Source organism: Dama dama, chromosome Y, assembly GCF_033118175.1.
Source record: "Dama dama isolate Ldn47 chromosome Y, ASM3311817v1, whole genome shotgun sequence".
Classification (NCBI taxonomy): Eukaryota; Metazoa; Chordata; class Mammalia; order Artiodactyla; family Cervidae; genus Dama; species Dama dama.
This window is the reverse complement of record NC_083715.1, coordinates 4,552,899-4,563,589: the sequence shown is the minus strand read 5'-3', so window position 1 is coordinate 4,563,589 and position 10,691 is coordinate 4,552,899.

Genomic DNA, 10,691 nt, shown 5'->3' with positions numbered 1-10,691 from the left:
AGAGAAGAACCCAACATCAGCACAAAAATTCAATGGTACACCTTAATACTAAAACCAGACAAAGATGCCACAAAAAAGAAAACTACAGGCCAATATCATTGACGAGCATAGATACAAAAATCCTCAATAAAATTCTAGCAAAAAGAACTCAACAACATTGTAAAAATACACATCATGACCAATTGGGCTTTATCCCAGTACTGCAAGAATTCTTCAAAATTCACAAATTAATCGATGGGATACACCACCTTAACAAATTGAAATATAAAAACCGTATGATTTTCTCAATAGATGCAAAGGAAGCCTTTGACAAAATCCAACATCCATTTACGATATAAACCACACAGAAGGCAGGCAAAGAAAGCACATACCCGAACATAAGAAAAGCCATATATGATAAACCTACAGCAAACATTATCCTTAATGGTGAAAAATTGAAAACATTTCCCAAAAAATCAGGAGCAAGACAAGGGTGTCAACTCTCATCACTACCCGTCAACATAATTTTGGAAGTCTTAGCCATTGCAACCACAGAAGCAAAAAGGAATCCAGATTGGAAAGAAGAGGTCAAAGTCTCACTCTTTGCAGATGGCATGATCCTCTACATAGAAAACCATAAAGACACCACCAAAAAATTACTAGAATTAATCAATGAATATTGCAAAGCTGCAGGATATAAAATTAACACCCAGAAAGAAGTCCCTTGGATTCCTATACACCAGCAATGAGAAAATATGAAGAGAAATTAAGGAAACAATTACATTCATCGTTGCAACAAAAAGAATAAAATACTTTGGAATGTATCTACCGAAAGAAACAAAAGGCCCATATATAGAAAACTATAAAACCCTGATAAAAGAAATCAAAGATGACACAAACAGATGGAGAAATATACCGTGTACCTGCATCAGAAGAATGAATATAGTGAAAATAAATATACTACACAAAGCAATCTATGGATTCAATGAAATCTGTATCAAGCTACCAACGGTATTTTTCAGAGAACTGGGACAAATTATTTCAAAATTTGTATGGTAATACAAAAAACCTCAAATAGCCAAAGCAATCTTCAGAAAGAGAAGTCAAAATGCAGGTAGAAACCTGCCTGACTTCAGAGTATACTACAAAGCTACAGCCATCAAGACAGTATGGTACTGACACAAAGAAAGAAATATAAATCAATGGGACAAGATCAAAAGCCTGGAGATAAATCCACACACATATGGGCACCTTATCATTGACAAAGGAGGCAAGAATATACAATGATGAAGAGACAATCTCTTTAACAAACCTGGGAAACCTGGTCAATGACTTGGATAAGAATGAAACTCGAACACTTTCTAAAACCATACACAAAAGTGAACTCAAAATGGATTAAAGACCTAAATGTAAGGCCAGAAACTACAAAACCCCTAGAGGAAAACATAGGCAAAACATTGTCTGACAAATATTACAGCAGGATCATCTATGACGCACCCTACAGAGTAATTGAAATAAAAGCAAAAATAAACAAATGGACCTAATTAAACTTAAAAGCTTTTGCACAATGACAGAAACTATAAGAAATGTGCAAAGACATCTGTCAGAGTGGAAGAAAATAATAACAAATGAAACAACTGACAAATAATTAATCTAAGAAATATACAAGAAGCTCATGCAGCTCAATTCTAGAAAAAGAAACAGCCCAATCAAAAATTGGGCCAAAGAACTAAACAGACATTTCTCCAAGTCAGTTCAGTTCAGTCGCTCAGTTGTGTCTGACTCTTTGTGAACCCATGAATCGCAGCACTCCAGACCTCCCTGTCCATCACCACTCCCAGAGTTTACTCAAACTCATGTCCATCGAGTCAGTGATGCCATCCAGCCATCTCATCCTCTGTCCTCCCCTTCTCCTCTGCCCCCAGTCCCTCCCAGCATCAGGGTCTCTTCTAATGAGTCAACTCTTCACATGAGGTGGCCAAAGTATTGGAGTTTCAGCTTCAGCATCTGCCCTTCCAATGTACACCCAGGACTGATCGCCTTTAGGATGGACTGGTGAGATCTTCTTTCAGTCCAAGGGACTCTCAAGGGTCTTCTCCAACACCACAGTTCAAAAGCATCAGTTTTTCGGGGCTCAGCTTTTTTCACATTTCAACTCTCACATCCATACATGATCACTGGAAAAACCATAGCCTTAACTAGACGGACCTTTGTTGGCAAAATAATGTCTCTGTTTGTTTGTTTGTTTGTTTGTTTGTTTGTTCTCAATTTATTTTTATTAGTTGGAAGCTAAATCCATGTCTCTGTTTTTAAATATGCTATATAGGTTGGTCATCACTTTCCCTCCAAGGAGTAAGCATCTTTTAATTTCACAGCTGCAATCACCATCTGCAGTGATTTTGGAGCCCCCCAAAATAAATTCAGCCACTGTTTCCACTGTCTCCCCATCTAATTTGCCAGGAAGTGATGGGACCAGGTGCCATGATCTTAGTTTTCTTAATGTTAAGCTTTAAGCTAACTTTTTCACTCTCCTCTTTCACTTTCGTCAAGAGGCTTTCTGGTTCCTCTTCACTTTCTGCCAATAGGGTAGTGTCATCTGCATATCTAAGGTTATTGATATTTCTCCTGGCAATGTTGATCCCCGTTTGTACTCTCTTCAGCCCATCATTTCTCATGAAGTAATCTGCAAACAAGTTAAATAAACAGGGTGACAATATACAGCCTTGACATACTCCTTTTCCTATTTGGAACCAGTCTGTTTTTCCATGTCCAGTTCTCACTGTTGCTTCCTGACCTGCATACAGGTTTCTCAAGAGGCAGGTCAGGTGGTCTGGTACTCCCATCTCTTTCAGAATTTTCCACAGTTTATTATGATACACACAGTTGAAGGCTTTGGTGTAGTCAATAAAGCAGAAATAGATGTTTTTCTGGAAGTCTCTTGCTTTTTCAATGATCCATTGGATGTTGGCAATTTGGTCTCTGGTTCCTCTGCCTTTTCTAAAACCAGCTTGAACATCTGGAAGTTCATGGTTCATGTGTTGCTGAAGCCAGGCTTGGAGAATTTTGCATATTACTTTACCAGCTTGTGAGATGAGTGCAATTGTGCAGTAGTTTCAGCATGCTTTGGCATTACCTTTCTTTGGGATTGGAATGAAAACTGGCCTTTTCCAGTCCTGTGGCCAATGTTGAGTTTTCCAAATTTGCTGGCATATTGAGCCAAAGAAGACATACAATATCTAACAAACACATGAAAAGATGCTCAACATCACTCATTATCAGAGAAATGCAAATCAAAACCACAATGAGGCACCATCTCATACCATTCAGAATAGCGGCTCTCAAAAAGCCTACACACAGGAAACACTGGAGTCAGTGCAGAGAACAGGGAACCCTCTTACACTGTTGGTGGGAATGCAAACTAGTGCAGACACTATGGAGAATGGTGTGGAGATTCCTTAAAAAAACTGAAAATAGAACTGCCATATGACCCAGAAATCCCACTGCTGCACAGACACAGTGAGGAAACCAGAATTGAAAGAGACACTTGTACCCCAATGTTCGTCACTGCACTGTTTACGATAGCTGGGACATGGAAGCAACCTAGATGTCCCTCAGCAGATGAATGGATAAGAAAGCTGTGGTACATATTCACAATGGAACATTACACAGCTATTAAAACAATGCATTTAAATCAGGTCTAGTTAAGTGAATGAAACTGGAGCCTATTATACAGAGTGAAGTAAGTCAGAAAGACAAACACCAATACAGTATAATAACACATATATATATGGAATTGAGGAAGATGGTAATGATGACTCTATAAGAGAGGCTGAAAAAAGAGACACAGATTTAAAGAACTGACTTTTGGACTCTGTGGGAGAAGTCAAGGGTGGGGTGATTTGAGAGGATAACATTGAAACATGTACATTGAAATATGGAACAGAACACCAGTACAGGTTTGATGTATGAGACAGGGTGGCACTGGGACAACCCTGTGGGATGGACTAAGGAGGGAGATGGGAGGGGGTTGGGACAGGATTGGTGTCTGGATTGCGACACATATACACCCATGGCTGATTCATGTGAATGCATGGCAGAAACCACTACAATATTGTCAACTAATTAGCCTCCACTTAAAGTAAATAAATTAATTTACAAAAAAAAAATAATAATAAATTAATGGGATACCAGTGATGAACCCCTTCTGACAGGTCGGCTTTCCCAGGAGGATGGGTGTGAGAGAAGGGCCATGGTAATCTCAATCACAAAGAGTAGCAAGAGGCCATAGGTTGGCAGAACGCAGGGAATCCTGATTCTGCAAACGGTGCTTAAATCACTCTGCCTGCATCAGAATCACCGAGGACTCTTATGCTGTAACTATAGCTGCTCTGAGTGAGATTTTGACACATGAATTCCCCAAGCTCCCTAACTGTCACTGTCTACCTTCATGATCTGAATCCAGGCTCTGCAGCCATCCTACATGAGCCTAGCTTCCCCATTTGGGAAAGAAGAGTGCCCCAGACTCTCCACACTGGTGACTTCAGGGTCCACCTCCTGTTCCCCTCAAAAGCTGTCTTCCTGTAGGTACCTCTCAGGGCAGGACCTTCCTCCCAGGGGTAGTACTGCAGAGGATCGAACTACAGGTCTTTGGAGATGATCTGCTGGCAACATGAGGAAGGTCAGAACATGCCTGATGAGGCCCCAAAACTTCCCATGTGTGGCCAAGAACTCCAGCATCCATCTCCAATTCTAGGGTAGGCCCAGAATGGCACTACCTCTGCAGTCCTGATTGATGCTGGGAAGTTGTGGGTTGGCAACCAGTTGAGGAAGTTAAGGCTGCTGGTGTCCAGACTGAGGATGGGAGCTCCCCATCCATAATCCCAGAACCAGTAGACTGGAGTGGAACAATATGCCCTATACCCTTGAGGAAGACAAGGGGGAAGGATCACACAGGAGGAGCATCCACTCCCTCCATCATCCACTCACAGTGACTGGGAGCCACATCACACCAGTTATGGCATGGTAGTACTCCTCCATGATGACTGTATTCCAGAAGTAGGGGTTGTCATAAAAGGAAAACATCAGCTTGCATTTGGACTGGGGATGGCCTAGTTCCTGCACCTGCCAGAACCAGGAGGAGGGAAAAGGTACAAGCTTTTAGGGTCCTCAGCTTGAATGCTAGGCAGGCATCAACACCTTTCTCTTCTCCAAACACTTACACTGCACATGCATGGATATAATACATGCCCTCCCCCTCCCCCCCAAAAAAAAATTCCCTGCCCTTTTCCCCCATCCACTTGTCCTTAGTCTTCCTCACTCACCTCCAAATCAATCATGTACATAAGCAAGACTTTACCTTCATCACTGATCATGAAACACACTTTGGGGGTGGTTCATTATCTACTTTAGGTCAAGGACAAGAATAAGTACCCTGGAACAGGCATCTTCAAGGTACGTTGCATTCCTGCTTGCTGGGTGCCGCACTGACATCCCCAGCCCCTGCTATACCATCAAACATGCTCATGGCTCTTGGTCTCCCATGGTCCCTTAGGTCCCCTCTCTGCATCCACTGAGGGAGTGTCAGTTTCTTACAGCTCCTGATTTCTGCCTCATCTGTGTGTGCAGGGTAGTGGCATGTCACTGCTTAAAACGTCATGATCTGAAGTCCCAGTGGCATGTCTTCTCTGTAGGCAAATGTTTGCTGTGTGTCGCTATGTGTGTGTGTGTGCTTGTGTGTTTAGCAAATCCCTGGGACTCTGATCTGCTCCCTGTCTTCACCAAAGGGTGAGGGGGTCTGGCCCTAACTCTGGGCAAAAAGAACCGCCCCTTCAAGCTCTACCTAGGTGAGAGGACAACGTCCTGCTTCTCCACTGCACTAGTGAGAACAACTACTGGGACTCTGACTGACTGGTATGGGCTCTGGGACTCCCAATGTCTCTGTTGCTTTCCCAGATAATCCACAATTGCAATAATAACTCTTTGAGAATGCTATTCTGGCCTACTGTCTCTGGTCACATAGAACTCCAGCCCCAGGATACGGCTTCTGTTCAGATGCAGGCCAAAAGGTGTCACGAAGAGTCATGGCTCAGACACACACAAATGGAGCCATGCCCAGGAGCTTCCTTTGGAGCTCACCCCTCCTCCCAGCCCCCACTTCCCTCGGCCCACTTGGCTTGCCTGTGCCCTCATCCACACCCCTCCTCCTGTTCCTGCTCCTTCTCTCCTTCTAAGCAACCGACCCCAGGAAGTGTTAGTAAGGATACGATTTTGTCCCAGAAGCCAGGAATGCCCTGGATCATTGGGCTTCACCGAGACAAGAGACAGTTTCCCCTCTGATGGTTCTTCCACCTGAGCTGAAAGTAGGCCCTGTGTTATTTTTCACTGGCACAAGTCAGGTCTACCAGCAGGACAGCCAATGCCTCCAGCGCCCGAAGTGGGGACCATTCACTCGGGGCTCCCGGCTTTGGGTGTCCCTGGTCCTGTTCCTCTGAGTTCTCCTCCCACTCTTGCGGATACCTGTGCCTGCAGCTACTCCACCACCATCACCACCTCCACCTCCTTCATGATGTCTTCCACCAGCGGCTGGAGGTCTTGCCAGAACCCCGCCACTTCTCCTTCCTGCAGAGCCACGCTTTCCTCCACTGCCTCCATCCTGAAGAGGGTGCCCTCCTTGCCTGGTGCCCTCCTCCCGCCCCCCTGCCCCCCCCCCCCCTCGCCCCGCTGTCTGTAACGTCCCTGATCGCCCCAGCGTGCTGCCAGGTTGCAGGGTCCCTGTGTCCTGAAGACCAGTATCACAATGAAGGGGATTCAGGGTGCCAGGGGCAGTCTAGCCTTCCTCCGATTTCTCTATCCTTGTGGCCCTGGCCATGGCCCAAGTTGTGAAGGATGTGGACCCCAAAGTGCAGCAGCTGCCTGGCTCAACAGACCCACAGGTTTCAGTCACTCCCCACCAATTGGTTACTTGCCTATAGTCTAGCAGAGGGAAAGGTAGACATGCATGTGGATCCGTGGGTCACCACACATGAGTAGTACATTGGTGGGTGGGGCCAGACCTTTACATGCTGACCTTCAGAGCACATCAGGAACCAATCAAGTGTAGGCTAAAAGCATTTCCTCAGAGGCATGCCCCTTGGGATTTGGGCATGTAGCTGGCAGTAGCTGCCAATTTCTGATCAAAGCAAAGCATGCCCTGAATGGAAACTATTTTCATGAGCAACAGTGCCAAAGGGCAAATAGGGGAGGCAGGTGTTTCAGTAACTGAAGAACCAGTGGTTCTTATGAAATATAAGTGATTTCCATATTTCTTACAGGAAAAATCTCCATTCTGATCTTCAAATGTAAAATATAGAGAGAAGCTCTACTTCCATGTGGAGAAGGCAATGGGAGCCAACTCCAGTACTATTGCTTGGAAAATCTCATGGACGGAGGAGCCTGGTAGGCTGCAATCCATGGGGGTAGCGAAGACACTACTGAGGGACTTCACTTTCACTTTTCACTTTCATGCATTGGAGAAGGAAATGGCAACCCACTGCAGAGTTCTTGCCTGGAGAATTCCAGGGACGGCAGAAACTGGTGGGCTGTTGTCTATGGGGTCGCCCAGAATTGGACATGACTGAAGTGACTTAGCAGCAGCAGCAGCAGAAGCAGCAGCAGCAGCAGCTACTTCCATGAAGGAGGATTAGGACCAAGATTTCATTCAGGAATATAGAAAATTCCATATTTTATGGTGGAGATTGGTTCTTTTGATATATGTTTGAGAAATACAAAGAATTCCATATTTCTTGAGAGAGTTGTGGCCAGATTTTCATTTGTAAAATAGAGATGATTTCAGTTCCATAATGATTCTCTGTATCTTAAGAAAACCAATGCCAAGGTTTTCATATGTGGAATATAGAGAATTCCATATTTCATCTAGGAAAATCTCCACCTAGATTTTCGCATATGATGTATAGAGAATTTCACATTTCAGGTAAGAATAATAGCATCCAGATTGTTATAAAATGAAATACGAAAAAATTCAATGTATCGTGGACTAAAATCAGCATTGAGATTTTCATTTGTAACATATACAGATTTGATATTTATTTGAGAAAAATAGTCACCATGATTTTTCAGATGTGAAATATACAGAATTCTATATTTTATGTAGTAATATCACTGCACAGATCTTGGTGTCTGAAATATACAGAATCACAGATTTCGTGTGGGGATGGTTTTTCATATGTGATGTACATAAATTTCAGTCCTTCATGTAGGCAAATTTCAGCAGGGATTTTGTATGTGATATAGAGAGTATGTTATATCTCATGTGATAACGTGTGGACAGATTTCAAATGAGAAATATAGAGAATTCCATATTTCAGGTGGATATTTCACATATATAAAACATAGAGAAAAATTCCCAAATTTTTTGGTAATATCTGGACCATGATTTCCATATATGATACATGAAAATTTTCACATTTCATCTGAAAATAAATTCACAGATTTCTATATGAGACATGGAGACTTTTTATATTTCATTAGGAAAATCTGTTCCCAGATTTCTCTATGTGAATTATAGAAAATCACATATTTATGTCAGAAAACCTTAATACATATTTTTTATTATGAAATATTCAGAATTTCATATAGCAAGCAAATATATGTATATATATTCTGACTGTCATCTGTAAAATATACCTCATTCCATGTTTCCTTTAGGAAAACCTGAACTTTGCTTTCCACATGTGAAACATATCGCATTCCATATTTAACATTTGAAAATATCTGCTTAGAAAACACTTGCTAATATTTAATTATGTGAAGTATAGAGAATTCAATGTTGAACGCAAGAAATATGAAAGCCCATATTTCCAACGGTTAAACACAAAGAATTCTATATATCATGTAAGAAAATATACACACAGATATTCATAAATGTAATGTAAAGAATTCAGTGTTTCATTCCACTATATACCTAATTCCATATTTCATGCAGGAAAATCTGTGCCTGGATTTTCAAAAGAGATGTTTAGAGAATTCCATCTCATTACATATTTAGCATAGAAATAACAGCACTCATATTTTCAGATGTGAACTATAAAGAACCACATATTTTAGAAAGTAAACCTGTGCTCATATTTTGATAAGGGTAGTACATATAGTTCCTTTTCTCAGGTAGGAAAATCTACACCCATCTTTTCATATGTGTCATGTAGCAAATTGTCAAGATAAATCAGTGTCCAGGTTTTATAAATAAAATTTAGGGACTTTATTTCATATAAGAATAGCTGAGCTAAGATTTCCATATTTGAAACATAGAAAATCCCATACATGTACAAAAGCTGCACTCAACTTTTCATATCTGAATTATATAAAGCTCATATGTCTTGTCAGAAAATCTTCACCCTGGTTTTACATAAGTGAAATGGACAAAAATCTGTATTTCCATGTCAAAACTTCATCATCAGATATTATATGTGAAATATAGAGAATTCCATATTGCCTGCAGATATAAATAGTGAGATACAGAGAATTCCATATTTCAACTAGAAACAGCTACACCTTGATGGTGAAATATGACATGTAAATATTACCATATTTCATGTAAGAATGTGTGTGCCTCGATTTTATATGTGACATTTAGAGGATTCCAAAACGCACGTGAGAATATCTACACCCATATTTTCATGAATGAATTATTGAGATTCCACTTTTCATGTGGGAAAATTTTCAGTCGGATTTTAAAAATGAGAAATAGGGATGATTCTATATTTCCTGCAGGGAAAATGACATCCAAAGTTTTTTATGTGAAATATAGAGATTTCACAAAATATTGAAACTTCAGCTTCAGCATCAGACCTTCCAATGGATATTTAGTGTTAGTTTCATTTAGGATTGATGGGGTTGATCTCCCTACTGTCCAAGGATATCTCAAGAGCCACCTCCAGCACCACAGTTACAAAGTCTCAACTTTTTGGCACTCAGCCTTCTTTGTAGACAAATTATCACACCCGTACATGTCTACTGATAAAACCATAGCTCTGGCTATATGGACAATTTTTGCCAAAGCGATGTCTGTGCTTTTCAATACATTGTGTCTGGGGTTGTGATAGCTTTTCTTTCCAAGAGCACAGGTCTTTTATTTTCATGCTTGTAATCACTGTCCCCAATGATTTTGGAGCTCAAGAAAACTGTGTCACTATTTTAATTTTTACCCTTTCTATCTGACAAAACATTACTAGACTTTGTCCTGCCTCATTTCCTACACCATGAAATCTTGCCCATTACACCAGATGTCTCTTGACATCCTGCTTATACATGCCAGAACCCTATGGTGAAATGGACATCTTTTCTCAGTATTAGTTCTAGAAAGTCTTGGAGGTCTTCCTAAAACTGTTCAAGTTCCCTGGTGGCATAGATGATAAAGAATTGAGAAGCAGAGCCTTTCATTTTTCATGTAGGAAAATCTGCACCTAGATGTTCATGTTTAAGAAAGAGAACTCTGCATTCCTTGCAGGAAAAATAACCATTCTAATTTTCAGCTGTGAAATGCAGAGAATTCTATATGTTATGTAGGGAAAGAATCTTCATCAAATATTCATAGTCAGCTGTAGAGTATTGATATTTCATATAAGAATATTGGTATTGATTTGCCTATGAAAAATATAGGAATTCCTTATTTCAAGTAGTAAATTTGGCACCATAGATGATGTGAAACCAAAGAATCC